This window comes from Lissotriton vulgaris, chromosome 1_1, assembly GCF_964263255.1.
Source record: "Lissotriton vulgaris chromosome 1_1, aLisVul1.2, whole genome shotgun sequence".
NCBI lineage: Eukaryota > Metazoa > Chordata > Amphibia > Caudata > Salamandridae > Lissotriton > Lissotriton vulgaris.
In genome coordinates, this window is record NC_141685.1 from 1,635,679,506 (window position 1) to 1,635,696,984 (window position 17,479).

Consider the following 17,479-nt stretch of genomic DNA (forward strand, 5'->3'; position numbering starts at 1 on the left):
GTCGGTTATGAAGTCGCGGTGCATATATAGGCGCCACCCAGGCGCGCGAACATCAGTACTTTTCGTACTTTGCACGCCAGAAGTGCAGAGCCACAAAGCAACTGACGTAATCGTGTGCTAAACTAGGGCCCTAAAAAGGGGAACAACCCTAGCCCTACAATATCAGTCTGTAAAGCAGGGAGGCATGGGTGGGGCTGTAAGCAATCTGCAGCTAGATAACAGTCTCTACCAGATAATGGGTAACAGAAGGCAAGTAACTTGTTCATCTGATGGGGACTTCTAGCTGCAGATTCCTTACCTTGAATCATATACCTGAGACATACCATCTCGGTGGTGGGTTGCGGACAAACATCCTAGAATAAAAAGTCTTGTAGGACTGAACGGACAAAATGCCCGTCCCTGCATACTGGTAATGTTTTGCGAACGTGTGCAAAGATGCCCACATCACTGCCTGACAGATGTCTTAGACTAGGACATCCCGAGCCCAGGCCGTAGTCTCAGCCTTTTCCCTGGTGGAATGGGCTCTTAATCCCTCGGGGGGCTGCTTCTTTGCCAAGGCATAGCAAATCTTGATGCAGAGAACGACCCAGTGAGAGATGGTCCTTTACTGCACTGCCCTTCCCTTCTTTCCTCCCATATATCCCACAAAGAGTTGGTCATCCACCCAGAGGTCTTGTGTACGGTCAAGGTAGAAAAACAATGCTCTTTTTGGGTCCAGTCGGTGGGGATGCTCCTCTTCCTTAGAACGATGCAGAGGAGCAACGAATGTAGGTAAAGTGATGTACTGACCCAGATGGAATAGGGTCACAACTTTTGGCAAAAAGGATGCCCTGGTGCAAATCACCAACTTGTCCGGAAAGGACATAAGATAAGGAGGCAAGTTGGATAAAACCTGCAACTCACTCACCCTCCGGGCAGATGTAATCACCACTAAGAAGAATGTTTTGATAGTCAACAGCCGGAGGGGACAATTGTGCAAAAGTTCACAGAGAGCACACTTCAGGTAAGCGAGGACCAAATTAAGGTACCACTGCAGCATGACAAAGGGCGTGGTGGAAATAAGTGAGCCAGCCTTTTTAGAAATCTATTTATAATAGGAGACTTGAAGAGAGAAGGCTGGTCTGGCAGCTGCAAAAAAAGCAGAAAGGTAAACCTTGAGAGTTTCCAAGGCAGAGCCCTTCTGGGCAAGTGTTAGAATGAGTAAAAGGACAGTAGAAAAAGAAGCAAAAAGAGGGTAAATAGACCTTTCTGTACAGTATAATACAAATTTCTGCCAATGACAGCCATATACCGTGTTAGTGGAGGGCCACCTGGCCGGCAGACTAAATTTACAACCTTCGGGAGGAAGGTCAAAGGCTATCAACTTTCGGCGCTCAATCTCCATGCATAGAGGCATAGAGTTGACAGGTTCGGATGGAGAACCCTCCCCTGCTGCTGCGACAGAAGATCCTCCCGTAGGGGAGGCCTGATCGGAGGATCGACACTCATTCTCAGAAGCTCTGGATAACAGCCACTCCTTGCCCAGTCTGGAGCCACAAGAACGGCTTGGGCTCAGTCGCTCCTGATCTTCTTCAGAACACTGGGTAGGAGTGGTATGGGTGGAAAGGCATAAAATAGGCCTGAGCTTCACTCGCGACGAAAGGAGTCGCAAATCGATAGCTGCCTTGGAAACTCCAGCACGCAGTACCATTTGCACTGTTCATTCTCTTCGGTGGCGAACAAATCTAACCAAAGTTTTCCCCACTGCTGGAAGAGACCTTGCGCCACCTCTGACTGCAGATGCCACTCGTGATCCGCAAGGCATCGCCGGCTGAGTTTGTATGCCCTGGCATTCAGAGACCCTGCCAGGTGTTGAACCATCAGGGTTATGCCCTGCTATTCCAGCCATGTCAAGAGACGCTAGGCCTCTCCACAAAGGGTCCATGACCCCACTCCGCCCTGCTTGTTGCAGTACCACTTGGAGGTGTTGTTGTCCGTGAACACCTGCACTAGCATCCCCTTGACTAAGGGAAGAAATGCTTTCAATGCCAACCGAGTCGCTCGGAGCTCCAACAAGCTTACCTGGAGCTCCAACTCTGCTGGAGAACAGGGTCCCCTGATCTCCACCTCTCCCAGATGGCTGAATTATCGCAATCATAGCCCGAATATCCTGGACTCGCTGCTTGGGAGGATAAGCCCTAAATTGCACTGTGTCTAGACCAGCTCCGATGAACGGGAGCGTCTGAGAAGGAGCCAGGTGTGACTTCGGCACGTTTATAGAGAACCCCAGTGAATGCAGGAGGTTAGCCATAGTCTGAAGACTGGAGACGACTGCCTAGGACGAAGACGCTTTCAACAGCCAGTCGTCAAGATAGGGGATGACCGACACCACTAACCTGAGCAGATGAGCTGCAACCACTGCCATCACCTTGGTAAACACCTGAGGGGCATTGGTAAAGCCGAAGGGGAGCACAATTAACTGAAAATGCTCGCTGCCTACCTTGAACCGTGGTAACGCCTGTGGACCGGCAGGATGGGAATGTGAAAATAAGCACCCTGGAGGTCCAACTCCACCTAGGGCAGACAAGACAGGGCCCAGAGTGAGCCTTTTGAATTTCTCCTTTTTGAGGAAGAGATTGATGGTCCGAAGATCTAAATTGGGCTGTAGCCCCTTGTTGTTCTTTGGAAGCAGAAAGTAGCAGGAATAACAGCCACTGCCTACTTCTGAAAATGGGTCCCTTTCTATAGCTCCTTTGGTCAAAAGAGCCATTACTTCCTCACGGAGCAACTTTAAATGATCTTTCATTAGCCGTTCCTGACTTGGCAGAATAGTAGGAGGAAAAGAAAGTCAAGATAGAGAATAGCCTTCCTGGACGATCTGCAAGACCCACTTGTCTGATGTTATGGATCTCCAGTCGGGGAGATGATGACGAATTCTCCTACCAACTGGAGTAGTTTGGTCCTGCAGAATCAGACTAGGAGTGCTTGAAGGCTGCGGCTGCTGGTGGCAGTGTGGTAGATGACTTCTGGCCTCCATTCAGAGATCGGAATGCACCACGTCCATGTCCAAGCATGGTTTGGGCAGTCTGTGTGGGACGGTCGCAAGGGTAGGGCTGATGCAGCTGCAAACCTTTCTGTTGCCACGAAAGGTAGACTGGCCATGAGGAGTGGAGGCAAGGCCCAAGGACCTGGTCGTAGCACAAGAGTCCTTGAACCTACAGAGGGCCGAGTCTGCCTTTTTCCCCAAAAAGGCAGGTTACATCGAAGGGCCTGTCCATCAAATTAGCTTGGACATCGCCCAAGAAGCCAGTGTTACAAAGCCAGTCTCAGGTCACTGTATGGTGAATTTTGCTGCATCCCTCCCATCTTTGACAGCTTGGGAGAGTACAACCTGGGCCTCCTCCGGGACTTCTGGCAGCACTTGTGCAACCGTCTCCCAAAGAGAATGGGAGAAACTGTCCAATAAACATGCGTTATTCACTGACCACAATGCAAGGCTGGAGGAAGAAAACATCTTCTTCCCAAATTAATCCAACCTCTTGGATTCCCTATCCAGAGAGGTTAAAGGGAATGCGCCTTGGGACAAAGAGGCCTACACCATCAAACTCTCTGGGGTGGGGTGTAGGCTGAGGGACATTGGGTCACCCGGAGCAGGGTGTTTGGCGGCGTGCAATCGTCCAATTCACAGAGCCCCTGTGCTAGGTTTGGACCAAGTTCCTAGAAGGACGCTCGTAAGCGCCTCATTAAAGGACAATAGGAGTTCAGAAGTGGAAGCACGTAATTCAGGAGATTAGTCCTGACTAGCATGGAGGGAAGCTCCAGTCCGAGAACCTCAGCTGCCCTCTTTACCACCATGGCATAGGACGCTCCCTCTTCAGTAGCCACCGTAGGAGGTGAAAGCCTTCCAGTATCTGGGGAAGTATCCAGACCACTGACCTCCCCAAGTTCCCCATACCAGACCAAATTCTCATCAGAGACTGGTTCTCAAGAGGGTCGAGAGACCCCTCCCATTCCTCTCCTGAGCCTAGCACATCTTCAAAGTGATCAGGCAACAACATAGAACCTACGGGTTCTGTCGCCATAGGAATCGGCGTCGATCGATGCCGTTCCAGCTCCGTGTCATTGGGGATGAGGATAGGGCTTGCGCCACCGACAGGCATTGGCGATGTCGCAGGCACCGACTTCGGGTTTGACTCCGGGTAAGGTAGCGTTGACACGACTGTCATCGAACCTGATCCGTGATCAGATCCCTGAGGACCCACCGGCCTTGTGGCCGGAGCCGATGGCGTCAAACCCAATATGGCCCCTTCGAACCCTGAAGGCTCTCCAGCAGGGTTGCACCGCTCAAATGCGGGGCACATGGCCTCGTAAAATTATTTTTTTTGAGCGGGAGTCGCTCCGGCTCTTGGAAAGAGGGGGAGGTGTGAAGTTGACTGTGGCTCGCCTAGAGCGTTAGTGCTCCTTACCTCTCTCGACGACAGACATCAGTTGAGGCGAAGACCTAGTCCGCTTGGACTTCTTCTTCTTCTTGTGCCTCTTCCCAGAGTGTCCAGAGGACCTCGAATGGGAGGAAGAGGACTTAGGGCTCCGGGAGCGGTCCCGCAACCTCCTCTTCTTTGAACGGGACCGTGACCTCCTTTGAGTCTCGCTTGATGGTGTCGACCTCAGGGCCGCGAGTAACTTCATTGCTTGCTCCCTCAAGGTCTTCAGAGCCATTGACCGACAGTCCAAACACTACTTCGTATCGTGGTCGCTCTCGAGACACCAAAGACAAATGCGGCGGGGATCAGTGACCAACATCATGTGGGAACAAGTCCCGCAAGGTTTGAAACCTGTCATCCTCGAAGACATCCCTCACACACAAAGTCAATTCCCAAAATTTAGACAAAAGTCGACAAAAAGCAGATGATAGGGTAGTCTTCCCGGATTGATGCTTAACTGGCGCGTAAAGAAAAGAACTGATGTCCGCACGCATAGGTGGTGTCTATATAGGCACTGTGGCATTATAACCAACGTTGCCGATGAAGTCACGCGGATCAGAATGGAGCCACCTGACGTCGCGCACAAGGGGTATTGCTCACCAAAAGTTTCCAGATCCAGACTCAAGCCTGGGAAATTCAAAGGTAAGGAGAATTCTCTATCAGATACAAAGCACAAACAGTCTTTGCAGACAACTATACCAATAAAAAAAATCATATGATTCAAACACATTCATTTATGATAATCCAATGTGTCATTTGCGAATGCTCCAACAACAGAAAATTATATCCACAATTTGTGATTGCGTTTTATGAGTTCGTGTGCAGAACTATGTGCACTATACTATATATTCTGGAATAGGCCTCTTCATTATCAATATACTAGCATACCCAGATGAAGCTCCATGTCGAAGAGCAAAAAGTCTTGCATATATATGTCCGCTGAATATTCTTTTATTGAACGAAGAAATAAAGTTTGATTGATGCCTCTCAGGGATGCATTGCTTTGAATTGTATGGCTGAGGAAAACAAGCCTTTCGAGTTGAGCACAACCTTTCACTGACAGAGGAGCTCTTTGGTTGGTGCAGTAGGTTAGGCCTAAAGTTGTCAAATCATTTGTTTATATTTTGCACATCTAATCCAGACTCACTGGCTTTACCAATGTTTGCTTGTTTTTCGCCCTGAGATGGCAAAGTGTGACAGGTATACTCAAACATCGGTGCCACACTTGCTTTGCCATAAAACTCGAGCTGCATATCTATGATATGCCCCAGTGAGCTGACACCAGTCTGAGTTTGCGTGTACTAACATTGAAAGAGGCCACTGCTTAGCAGTTTGCGTAAGAATTTTCCTACTGTAGCAGAACCAAGATTGATGTGCTTGTGGTTGCCCCCTGCCCCTGTCTGTGTTGGCACAGGGAGCAAAACCACAATGGCCTGGAATACGGCCCAGAGAAATTACAAGTGGCTGAGACACCGCACATCATCACTTTTTTTCTTTTTCAGATTGGATAAAACTGTAGTCACTGGTGTTGACCTTCTTTTGTTTTGCCATTGTTCATGCTGTGATTATAATTGTGGTCAATACTTTTGTACTATCCTTGCTGAAAAGCTGTTTTTGCTGCTGTGGTCACTGGTGGGCCCATGCTGAGGTCAATGCAATTGCAGCAGCAGTGGTCATTGCTCTTGTGATAGTGGTTGCTGTTGTGGTCTCTTACTCTCTTCTATAGTAGCAGATGTTGTTGTGGTTCCCACTGTTATCCCTGCTATGGTGGCAGTAAAGGGCTATACCGTGGTTCTTGCTGATGGTGATGGTCATTGCTGTGAACCCTGCAATTGTTGAAACTGTTGTCGCTACTGTGGTCCCTTCTATGCTTGTAGCTGTTGTTGCTGTGATTGCCACTGTTACTGATACTGCCCTTGCTGTTATTGCAAATGTGATCACTGCTTTTGCCCATGCTTTGCTTGCAGATGACATTGGCCCTGCTGTGATGGCAGCTGTGGTCAGTGCTTTGGTTACAGCATTGGTCCCTGATACGCTGTCAAATGTTTTTGTACCTGCCTTGGTGGTAGCTGTGGTCGCTGTCATAACAGATGTTGTTATAATGGGGCCTTTTATTTTCACGTATGTGGTTGATGCTATTTGTTCCTGCTGCTGTGCATGCTTTTGTCTCTTCCGAGGTGGTAGTGGTTACCTTTGCTATGCAACAACAGTTTTTGCTACTGGTATCCCTGTTCATGGCGGCATCTGTTGTCACTGATGCAGTCTCTTGCTGTGTTTGCACTGTTGTTGCTTATTAGGGTATTAGCTGTGGTCATTGAAGAATTGCATGGCTTGCATTTTATTCATGACAATACCCATAATTGATCCCTAATGAAGTCCCTTTTTTGGGATGAAACGCGTTAGCTGGGCTGACATGTTGTTTGTTATAAGACAAAAAGAAGATTGAAGGATACATTCTGAATATGTGTTTTACAACGAATGAAGCACGAGTTTAATGGAAGGACTGAACACGAACGGTTATGGAACCATAAGGGGAGATGGAAGTTCAATTATTTTTTTATTTATTTAATTTTAATTTGATTTAAACAGATTTATATAGCGCTGGCTAGACCCAATGGTATCAGAGCGCTTTACAGGGGTTGGAAGTAGAAGCAGATTGTAATATTACATTCATACAAAAAGGACTAGTAGAAGGAGGGTGGAAGTATATGTGAGGGAGAGAGGAGGGGTAGTAAAACAGGTATAATGTGGTGAGAAACATAGCCCCGTCATGGGCAGGTTGAGAGACCCTGTTAAGTAGCGGGATTAAGGACCCCAGTATTTGTAGAGAAAATTTTGCTTGAGATCTTTTTTGAAGCTGAGGTAGGAGGGGTTGCAATGCAGGTCTTTGGAGAGTGAGTTTCAGATAGTAGGCGCGTTTCCGGAGAAAGAGCGTGACTGGGTTGATTTCTTGTTTACCAAGGGAGGTACCAGAATGAGGGTATTTGTGCTCCTCATTTCTCTGGCACAGCCTGCTTTGTGAATTTTTTGTGAGAGATAGAGTGGGGTTTGAAGATACAAGGCTTTATGCGTAATGCATGCATTCTTGTAGGTGGATCTGCCTTCGATAGGAAGCCATTTGAGATCTTTGAGGATGGGAGAGATGTGATCAAACCTCTTACAATCAGAAATAAGCCTGACCGTGAGGTTAAGGACTGACTTGATTGCGGCTAAGTGGACTTTAGGTGTTCCGGCGAGATTGGCGTTACCATAGTCCAATCTGGAGAGTACTAATGATTGAACAACAGATTTAAAGTCATCAACAGGAATTAAGGGTTTAATTTTCTTGAGGTGATGTAGAGAAAATAGAGCGCCTTTAGCTGCGTTTTTTATGTGGGGAGAAAGGCTGATGTTTTGATCAATACTTATTCCGAGAGATTTTACTAAGCTAGAGGTAGATAAGGAGCAGTTGAGGGATTTAAGGTCAGAGATCCAATGTTGAATGGGGAGTCAGTTATTTTTAGGAGCAAAGAGAATGACTTCTGTTTTTTTAGGATTGAGTTTAAGGTGATTGTGATGGAACCATTGTTGAATCTTAGTCTGGCTTTCAACAGCCAGTCGTCAAGATAGGGGATGACCGACACCACTAACCTGAGCAGATGAGCTGCAACCACTGCCATCACCTTGGTAAACACCTGAGGGGCATTGGTAAAGCCGAAGGGGAGCACAATTAACTGAAAATGCTCGCTGCCTACCTTGAACCGTGGTAACGCCTGTGGACCGGCAGGATGGGAATGTGAAAATAAGCACCCTGGAGGTCCAACTCCACCTAGGGCAGACAAGACAGGGCCCAGAGTGAGCCTTTTGAATTTCTCCTTTTTGAGGAAGAGATTGATGGTCCGAAGATCTAAATTGGGCTGTAGCCCCTTGTTGTTCTTTGGAAGCAGAAAGTAGCAGGAATAACAGCCACTGCCTACTTCTGAAAATGGGTCCCTTTCTATAGCTCCTTTGGTCAAAAGAGCCATTACTTCCTCACGGAGCAACTTTAAATGATCTTTCATTAGCCGTTCCTGACTTGGCAGAATAGTAGGAGGAAAAGAAAGTCAAGATAGAGAATAGCCTTCCTGGACGATCTGCAAGACCCACTTGTCTGATGTTATGGATCTCCAGTCGGGGAGATGAGGACGAATTCTCCTACCAACTGGAGTAGTTTGGTCCTGCAGATTCAGACTAGGAGTGCTTGAAGGCTGCGGCTGCTGGTGGCAGTGTGGTAGATGACTTCTGGCCTCCATTCAGAGATCGGAATGCACCACGTCCATGTCCAAGCATGGTTTGGGCAGTCTGTGTGGGACGGTCGCAAGGGTAGGGCTGATGCAGCTGCAAACCTTTCTGTTGCCACGAAAGGTAGACTGGCCATGAGGAGTGGAGGCAAGGCCCAAGGACCTGGTCGTAGCACAAGAGTCCTTGAACCTACAGAGGGCCGAGTCTGCCTTTTTCCCTAAAAAGGCAGGTTACATCGAAGGGCCTGTCCATCAAATTAGCTTGGACATCGCCCAAGAAGCCAGTGTTACAAAGCCAGTCTCAGGTCACTGTATGGTGAATTTTGCTGCATCCCTCCCATCTTTGACAGCTTGGGAGAGTACAACCTGGGCCTCCTCCGGGACTTCTGGCAGCACTTGTGCAACCGTCTCCCAAAGAGAATGGGAGAAACTGTCCAATAAACATGCGTTATTCACTGACCACAATGCAAGGCTGGAGGAAGAAAACATCTTCTTCCCAAATTAATCCAACCTCTTGGATTCCCTATCCAGAGAGGTTAAAGGGAATGCGCCTTGGGACAAAGAGGCCTACACCATCAAACTCTCTGGGGTGGGGTGTAGGCTGAGGGACATTGGGTCACCCGGAGCAGGGTGTTTGGCGGCGTGCAATCGTCCAATTCACAGAGCCCCTGTGCTAGGTTTGGACCAAGTTCCTAGAAGGACGCTCGTAAGCGCCTCATTAAAGGACAATAGGAGTTCAGAAGTGGAAGCACGTAATTCAGGAGATTAGTCCTGACTAGCATGGAGGGAAGCTCCAGTCCGAGAACCTCAGCTGCCCTCTTTACCACCATGGCATAGGACGCTCCCTCTTCAGTAGCCACCGTAGGAGGTGAAAGCCTTCCAGTATCTGGGGAAGTATCCAGACCACTGACCTCCCCAAGTTCCCCATACCAGACCAAATTCTCATCAGAGACTGGTTCTCAAGAGGGTCGAGAGACCCCTCCCATTCCTCTCCTGAGCCTAGCACATCTTCAAAGTGATCAGGCAACAACATAGAACCTACGGGTTCTGTCGCCATAGGAATCGGCGTCGATCGATGCCGTTCCAGCTCCGTGTCATTGGGGATGAGGATAGGGCTTGCGCCACCGACAGGCATTGGCGATGTCGCAGGCACCGACTTCGGGTTTGACTCCGGGTAAGGTAGCGTTGACACGACTGTCATCGAACCTGATCCGTGATCAGATCCCTGAGGACCCACCGGCCTTGTGGCCGGAGCCGATGGCGTCAAACCCAATATGGCCCCTTCGAACCCTGAAGGCTCTCCAGCAGGGTTGCACCGCTCAAATGCGGGGCACATGGCCTCGTAAAATTATTTTTTTTGAGCGGGAGTCGCTCCGGCTCTTGGAAAGAGGGGGAGGTGTGAAGTTGACTGTGGCTCGCCTAGAGCGTTAGTGCTCCTTACCTCTCTCGACGACAGACATCAGTTGAGGCGAAGACCTAGTCCGCTTGGACTTCTTCTTCTTCTTGTGCCTCTTCCCAGAGTGTCCAGAGGACCTCGAATGGGAGGAAGAGGACTTAGGGCTCCGGGAGCGGTCCCGCAACCTCCTCTTCTTTGAACGGGACCGTGACCTCCTTTGAGTCTCGCTTGATGGTGTCGACCTCAGGGCCGCGAGTAACTTCATTGCTTGCTCCCTCAAGGTCTTCAGAGCCATTGACCGACAGTCCAAACACTACTTCGTATCGTGGTCGCTCTCGAGACACCAAAGACAAATGCGGCGGGGATCAGTGACCAACATCATGTGGGAACAAGTCCCGCAAGGTTTGAAACCTGTCATCCTCGAAGACATCCCTCACACACAAAGTCAATTCCCAAAATTTAGACAAAAGTCGACAAAAAGCAGATGATAGGGTAGTCTTCCCGGATTGATGCTTAACTGGCGCGTAAAGAAAAGAACTGATGTCCGCACGCATAGGTGGTGTCTATATAGGCACTGTGGCATTATAACCAACGTTGCCGATGAAGTCACGCGGATCAGAATGGAGCCACCTGACGTCGCGCACAAGGGGTATTGCTCACCAAAAGTTTCCAGATCCAGACTCAAGCCTGGGAAATTCAAAGGTAAGGAGAATTCTCTATCAGATACAAAGCACAAACAGTCTTTGCAGACAACTATACCAATAAAAAAAATCATATGATTCAAACACATTCATTTATGATAATCCAATGTGTCATTTGCGAATGCTCCAACAACAGAAAATTATATCCACAATTTGTGATTGCGTTTTATGAGTTCGTGTGCAGAACTATGTGCACTATACTATATATTCTGGAATAGGCCTCTTCATTATCAATATACTAGCATACCCAGATGAAGCTCCATGTCGAAGAGCAAAAAGTCTTGCATATATATGTCCGCTGAATATTCTTTTATTGAACGAAGAAATAAAGTTTGATTGATGCCTCTCAGGGATGCATTGCTTTGAATTGTATGGCTGAGGAAAACAAGCCTTTCGAGTTGAGCACAACCTTTCACTGACAGAGGAGCTCTTTGGTTGGTGCAGTAGGTTAGGCCTAAAGTTGTCAAATCATTTGTTTATATTTTGCACATCTAATCCAGACTCACTGGCTTTACCAATGTTTGCTTGTTTTTCGCCCTGAGATGGCAAAGTGTGACAGGTATACTCAAACATCGGTGCCACACTTGCTTTGCCATAAAACTCGAGCTGCATATCTATGATATGCCCCAGTGAGCTGACACCAGTCTGAGTTTGCGTGTACTAACATTGAAAGAGGCCACTGCTTAGCAGTTTGCGTAAGAATTTTCCTACTGTAGCAGAACCAAGATTGATGTGCTTGTGGTTGCCCCCTGCCCCTGTCTGTGTTGGCACAGGGAGCAAAACCACAATGGCCTGGAATACGGCCCAGAGAAATTACAAGTGGCTGAGACACCGCACATCATCACTTTTTTTCTTTTTCAGATTGGATAAAACTGTAGTCACTGGTGTTGACCTTCTTTTGTTTTGCCATTGTTCATGCTGTGATTATAATTGTGGTCAATACTTTTGTACTATCCTTGCTGAAAAGCTGTTTTTGCTGCTGTGGTCACTGGTGGGCCCATGCTGAGGTCAATGCAATTGCAGCAGCAGTGGTCATTGCTCTTGTGATAGTGGTTGCTGTTGTGGTCTCTTACTCTCTTCTATAGTAGCAGATGTTGTTGTGGTTCCCACTGTTATCCCTGCTATGGTGGCAGTAAAGGGCTATACCGTGGTTCTTGCTGATGGTGATGGTCATTGCTGTGAACCCTGCAATTGTTGAAACTGTTGTCGCTACTGTGGTCCCTTCTATGCTTGTAGCTGTTGTTGCTGTGATTGCCACTGTTACTGATACTGCCCTTGCTGTTATTGCAAATGTGATCACTGCTTTTGCCCATGCTTTGCTTGCAGATGACATTGGCCCTGCTGTGATGGCAGCTGTGGTCAGTGCTTTGGTTACAGCATTGGTCCCTGATACGCTGTCAAATGTTTTTGTACCTGCCTTGGTGGTAGCTGTGGTCGCTGTCATAACAGATGTTGTTATAATGGGGCCTTTTATTTTCACGTATGTGGTTGATGCTATTTGTTCCTGCTGCTGTGCATGCTTTTGTCTCTTCCGAGGTGGTAGCGGTTACCTTTGCTATGCAACAACAGTTTTTGCTACTGGTATCCCTGTTCATGGCGGCATCTGTTGTCACTGATGCAGTCTCTTGCTGTGTTTGCACTGTTGTTGCTTATTAGGGTATTAGCTGTGGTCATTGAAGAATTGCATGGCTTGCATTTTATTCATGACAATACCCATAATTGATCCCTAATGAAGTCCCTTTTTTGGGATGAAACGCGTTAGCTGGGCTGACATGTTGTTTGTTATAAGACAAAAAGAAGATTGAAGGATACATTCTGAATATGTGTTTTACAACGAATGAAGCACGAGTTTAATGGAAGGACTGAACACGAACGGTTATGGAACCATAAGGGGAGATGGAAGTTCAATTATTTTTTTATTTATTTAATTTTAATTTGATTTAAACAGATTTATATAGCGCTGGCTAGACCCAATGGTATCAGAGCGCTTTACAGGGGTTGGAAGTAGAAGCAGATTGTAATATTACATTCATACAAAAAGGACTAGTAGAAGGAGGGTGGAAGTATATGTGAGGGAGAGAGGAGGGGTAGTAAAACAGGTATAATGTGGTGAGAAACATAGCCCCGTCATGGGCAGGTTGAGAGACCCTGTTAAGTAGCGGGATTAAGGACCCCAGTATTTGTAGAGAAAATTTTGCTTGAGATCTTTTTTGAAGCTGAGGTAGGAGGGGTTGCAATGCAGGTCTTTGGAGAGTGAGTTTCAGATAGTAGGCGCGTTTCCGGAGAAAGAGCGTGACTGGGTTGATTTCTTGTTTACCAAGGGAGGTACCAGAATGAGGGTATTTGTGCTCCTCATTTCTCTGGCACAGCCTGCTTTGTGAATTTTTTGTGAGAGATAGAGTGGGGTTTGAAGATACAAGGCTTTATGCGTAATGCATGCATTCTTGTAGGTGGATCTGCCTTCGATAGGAAGCCATTTGAGATCTTTGAGGATGGGAGAGATGTGATCAAACCTCTTACAATCAGAAATAAGCCTGACCGTGAGGTTAAGGACTGACTTGATTGCGGCTAAGTGGACTTTAGGTGTTCCGGCGAGATTGGCGTTACCATAGTCCAATCTGGAGAGTACTAATGATTGAACAACAGATTTAAAGTCATCAACAGGAATTAAGGGTTTAATTTTCTTGAGGTGATGTAGAGAAAATAGAGCGCCTTTAGCTGCGTTTTTTATGTGGGGAGAAAGGCTGATGTTTTGATCAATACTTATTCCGAGAGATTTTACTAAGCTAGAGGTAGATAAGGAGCAGTTGAGGGATTTAAGGTCAGAGATCCAATGTTGAATGGGGAGTCAGTTATTTTTAGGAGCAAAGAGAATGACTTCTGTTTTTTTAGGATTGAGTTTAAGGTGATTGTGATGGAACCATTGTTGAATCTTAGTCAGGGCATCATTGAGGTGAGTAATGTCTGCATGGGAATTGATTTTATAGTAAAGCTGGGTATCATCTGCATAGAGGTGATAGTTGATTCCTGCTTGCTTTAGAATGAGGGTGAGGGGTTCCATGAAGAGTTTAAATAGAGAAGGAGAGAGAATAGAGCCTTGGAAAACACCCAAGGAGACCGGCATAGGTTTCGAAAGGCAATTGCTGATTTTAATTTGTTGGGTTCTGTATTGAAAGAAGGAGGTGAACCATTCAAGAACAAGACCATTGATGCCAAACCAACCTTTGAGGGTGTTGAGTAAGGCAGAGTGGTTTACAGTATCAAAAGCAGCTGAGAGGTCAAGACGAATGAGACGGGAGGCCTCCCCCTTATCAAGGGATTGGTGGATATCATCAACAACGTTGAGCATTGCAGTTTTGAAAGCCTGACTGTAATGTGTCCAATAGGCTAAATGAGTCAATGAGTTTGTCCAGTTGGAGCAAGGCACATTTTTCAAGGGCCTTGGAAGAGGCAGATTAGAGGTAGGATGCAAATTGTTAATGTTGTTGGGGTCAGCAGTGGTATTTTTGAGGGTGGGAGAGATTTGGCCAGGCTGGAGGGAAACAGGGACACACCCTGTGGTCAAGGAGGAGTTGATGATGGTAGTCCAATAAGGAGCAATGATATGCTTTAAATCTTGAACGAGGTTGGCGGGAGAGGGTCAAAGGTATGAGAGGACGGTTTAAGCTTAGTGATGATGTTTAGGACCTCTCGCTCAGTAACTGGGCTAAAGTAACGCCAAGATGTATTATGTTTTAACTGTGGACTGGTGAGGAAATGTGCAGGGGGGGGCGGTGTGAGGGAGACAAACAGAGTTAGAAGGGGGCGAAGGTTAACAGGAGACTTGGATGGTAAGACATCGAGGGGTGATGAGCACTGAGGGGAGGGAGTTGCGGCACAGGACCGATCAATCTTGGAGATTTTATCAGAAAATAAATTTGCAATTTCTTCACATCTTTCGGTGGAGGCCATCAATTTGGGGGGAGCAGAAGTGTTGGACTTGGGCCTTCTGGCAGGTTCACCCCTGAACTTTTTGCTTTGGTAGGTGACTTGGTGTTAGTTATTTTTGGCTTCTGCGCACTTTACCACTGTGTCCCAGGGTAAAATGCGTGCGTGTGGTGAAGTTGGCCTGCCCTCCCATTGAAATGCATTAGGAATGTATGTGACCCTGGTAGCTCCTGATGCGTGGGGAGTGCAGGTGCGAGTTTGGTATGTGCGGACTCGTGTGATTAAATGCTGCGCGATGATATGTGCGGCGTTATTGTGTCTAGTGTGGAAGTGCCACTTCTAGAAGTTGGCATGTCTGTGTAAATTATGTGAATTGGCTGTCTGGCTTGTGATTGGCTGCAGCTGGCTGGTGAGCCTGGCTCCAGGAGTCAGGATGGGTCTGCCCCGGTGGTGAGTGGAGAGATCTGCATGAGTGATGTGAGGGAGGTGTGCACCTAGGACCTAAATAGGGCTGGGCTTTCCACACACAATGCTGGCTCCGCCCCCTGTGGTGTGTCTAATGTCCCTAGCCTGGCCAGTGAATGAGAAGAGGGGCTGAGCACACCAGAGTGCTCCAAAACCAGCTGCGACTGGTTTTACCCCCACCCTGCAGACACAGACAAAGGAGTTATGTGTATAAAAAGGGGCTGTGTCCCCATGAATGTTGTTCTCTGTCTTGATCCTAAGCTTGAGGGGGGCCTGCTGCTGCTGGGCGCCAGGAGGAACCACCACTGGGGACTGCCTCCCTGCCTGGAGGGCCCTGTGAGCTGGCCCGTGGGCCCAGCCTTTGCCCCCCCACCCCCTTACTTTGCTTCAAGACTTTCTTTAAACCTTGCACTCCAGTGCCTGGGAGGCACTGTAGCTAGATTGCCTAAGGATCCCTTGTTTTTCATTCCTACAAGTGGCGCTTTGTGTCCTGCCTGCCTGGGGATCCTAGGGAGGAGCGCTTCCGCTTTCTTACTGCAGCCCGGAGCTGCGATCGTCCTTCCACGAGGGATTCCCTGGCATGGGGATCCCCCCTGGCTGTATTTCCAAGCAGGTGCCCACCCTGCATTTTCCCCGCAATATTGCTGATTCTAAGGGGTGCCTACCCCGTATTCTGCCCCTTTATTTTGACCCCTGACTGGTGCCCACCCCACCAGGGACACTGCCATAATTAGTTCTTAATTTATTTCACGAGTGCCACCCCGCCTATTTAATTCTAAAACGGGAGCCTACCCCGTACTTTTTGAAGGAAATCACCGTGCTGCCCTCAGCAGCGCACCCCGGAGCCTAGAGTCTCCTCCGAGGGGCCGCGCTGCCATTGGCTGCCCTCAGTAGCGCGACCCGGAAGTACTGTGGGCCAGGCAGGAAGTCGTCCGGCAGAGGAGACGAGGAAGCAGGGCTCCAGCATCGGCGGTGTGAGCCCTGCGCGTGTCCCCCACCGGAGAGAGCCCCACAGTCCCCGGCGAAGAGGACAGCGACCGCCAGAAGGAGCCCCCGCCTGCAGAAGTGCCGGTAAGTGAAACCGTCTGGGCGGGAGCTCCGAGTCTTAGTGCGGTCTTATTGTTTGGCTGAGTCCCCCGAGCAGGACTTCAACGATCACAGGGGCATTTCTTCAGAGTCAAGAGAGGCTCCAGGGGCCATTATCCTTCCGAGTCCCCAGAGGAGGGACTCCAATGTCTTGGGGGCATTTGTTTTAGAGCCCCGAGGCTCCGAGTGGGACTCCAACGTGGGGGGCATTTTCTCATTCGAGCCCACAAGGCTCCAACTTGCTTCAGGGCACACTTTGTCTCGAGCCCACGAGGCTCCAACGACGGGGGCATTTGGTATTCAGAGCCTGAGAGGCTCCCACACCCGCATTGTTGGGGGCATTTTGGAGGGTAGAGCGGCCCCGGGTGGCATTGGGATGCTCCCCCCAGTGTGGTGGCATTCGTTTCTTGAGCCCACGAGGCTCCCCTGTGTTCTTGGGCCCCATTGTTTGGAATCCAGAAGAGAGCCAGGAAGCACGGTGGTGCCAGGCTCCCTCCTACAGCTGCCAAGCACTTAGTGGGCAGCTGCTACGTTTAGGCCCTTACACCTTCTTCTTTGGCTGCCCGCGCAGCCTGCCCTGACATTGTGGACACAGGGCGTTTCAGCCCCTGAGAGGCCAGTTGGCCTGGGGGACAGTTCTGGTGGTGTGCCCCTGCGTGGGGTACATGTTGTTGGCCCTATGTGATCTTTGCGCAATTTGTGATTACCTGCCTAATGTGTAATGCCTTCTTACCTACAACTCTGAATGTGTCTTCATGCATCATGTGTCTTACCTACACCTCTGAATGGGTCTTCATGCATAATGTTTCTTACCTACACAGCTGAATGTGTCTTCATGCATCATATGTAAAGCTTCTGGCCTATACCCCTAAATGTATTTTTGTGCTTAGGTGGTTGTTTTTCCTAGCATAGTTATGCTAGTGAGTTCATGGTTCCCTGCGTGATATTTTCCTAAGGTGGTTAGGGTTGCGTAGGGGGTACTTGCCTTTTACCAGAGGTTACTGGTTGTGTGCTACATTTTGCTATTTGGTGCTACAGTTATTATATGTTCTATGTGCTAAGTGTTATTCCTACAAAGTGCAAATTCTAACAAGTGCTAGTTCTAAAAGTGCTTATTCCTGACAGTGGCCCACGGGCCCTGTCCCATATACATAATCCCCTGTAAATTCTGCCCGTGCCTATGGC

General features: G+C 48.4%; 1 protein-coding gene across 2 annotated transcripts in view; it reads left to right on the plus strand.

Moving 5' to 3' along the window:
• The window catches only part of LOC147750962 (cadherin-99C-like), a 172,637-nt gene that overhangs the window by 95,480 nt on the left and 59,678 nt on the right, over window positions 1–17,479 (plus strand). The gene's annotated exons all lie outside the window — the stretch shown is intronic.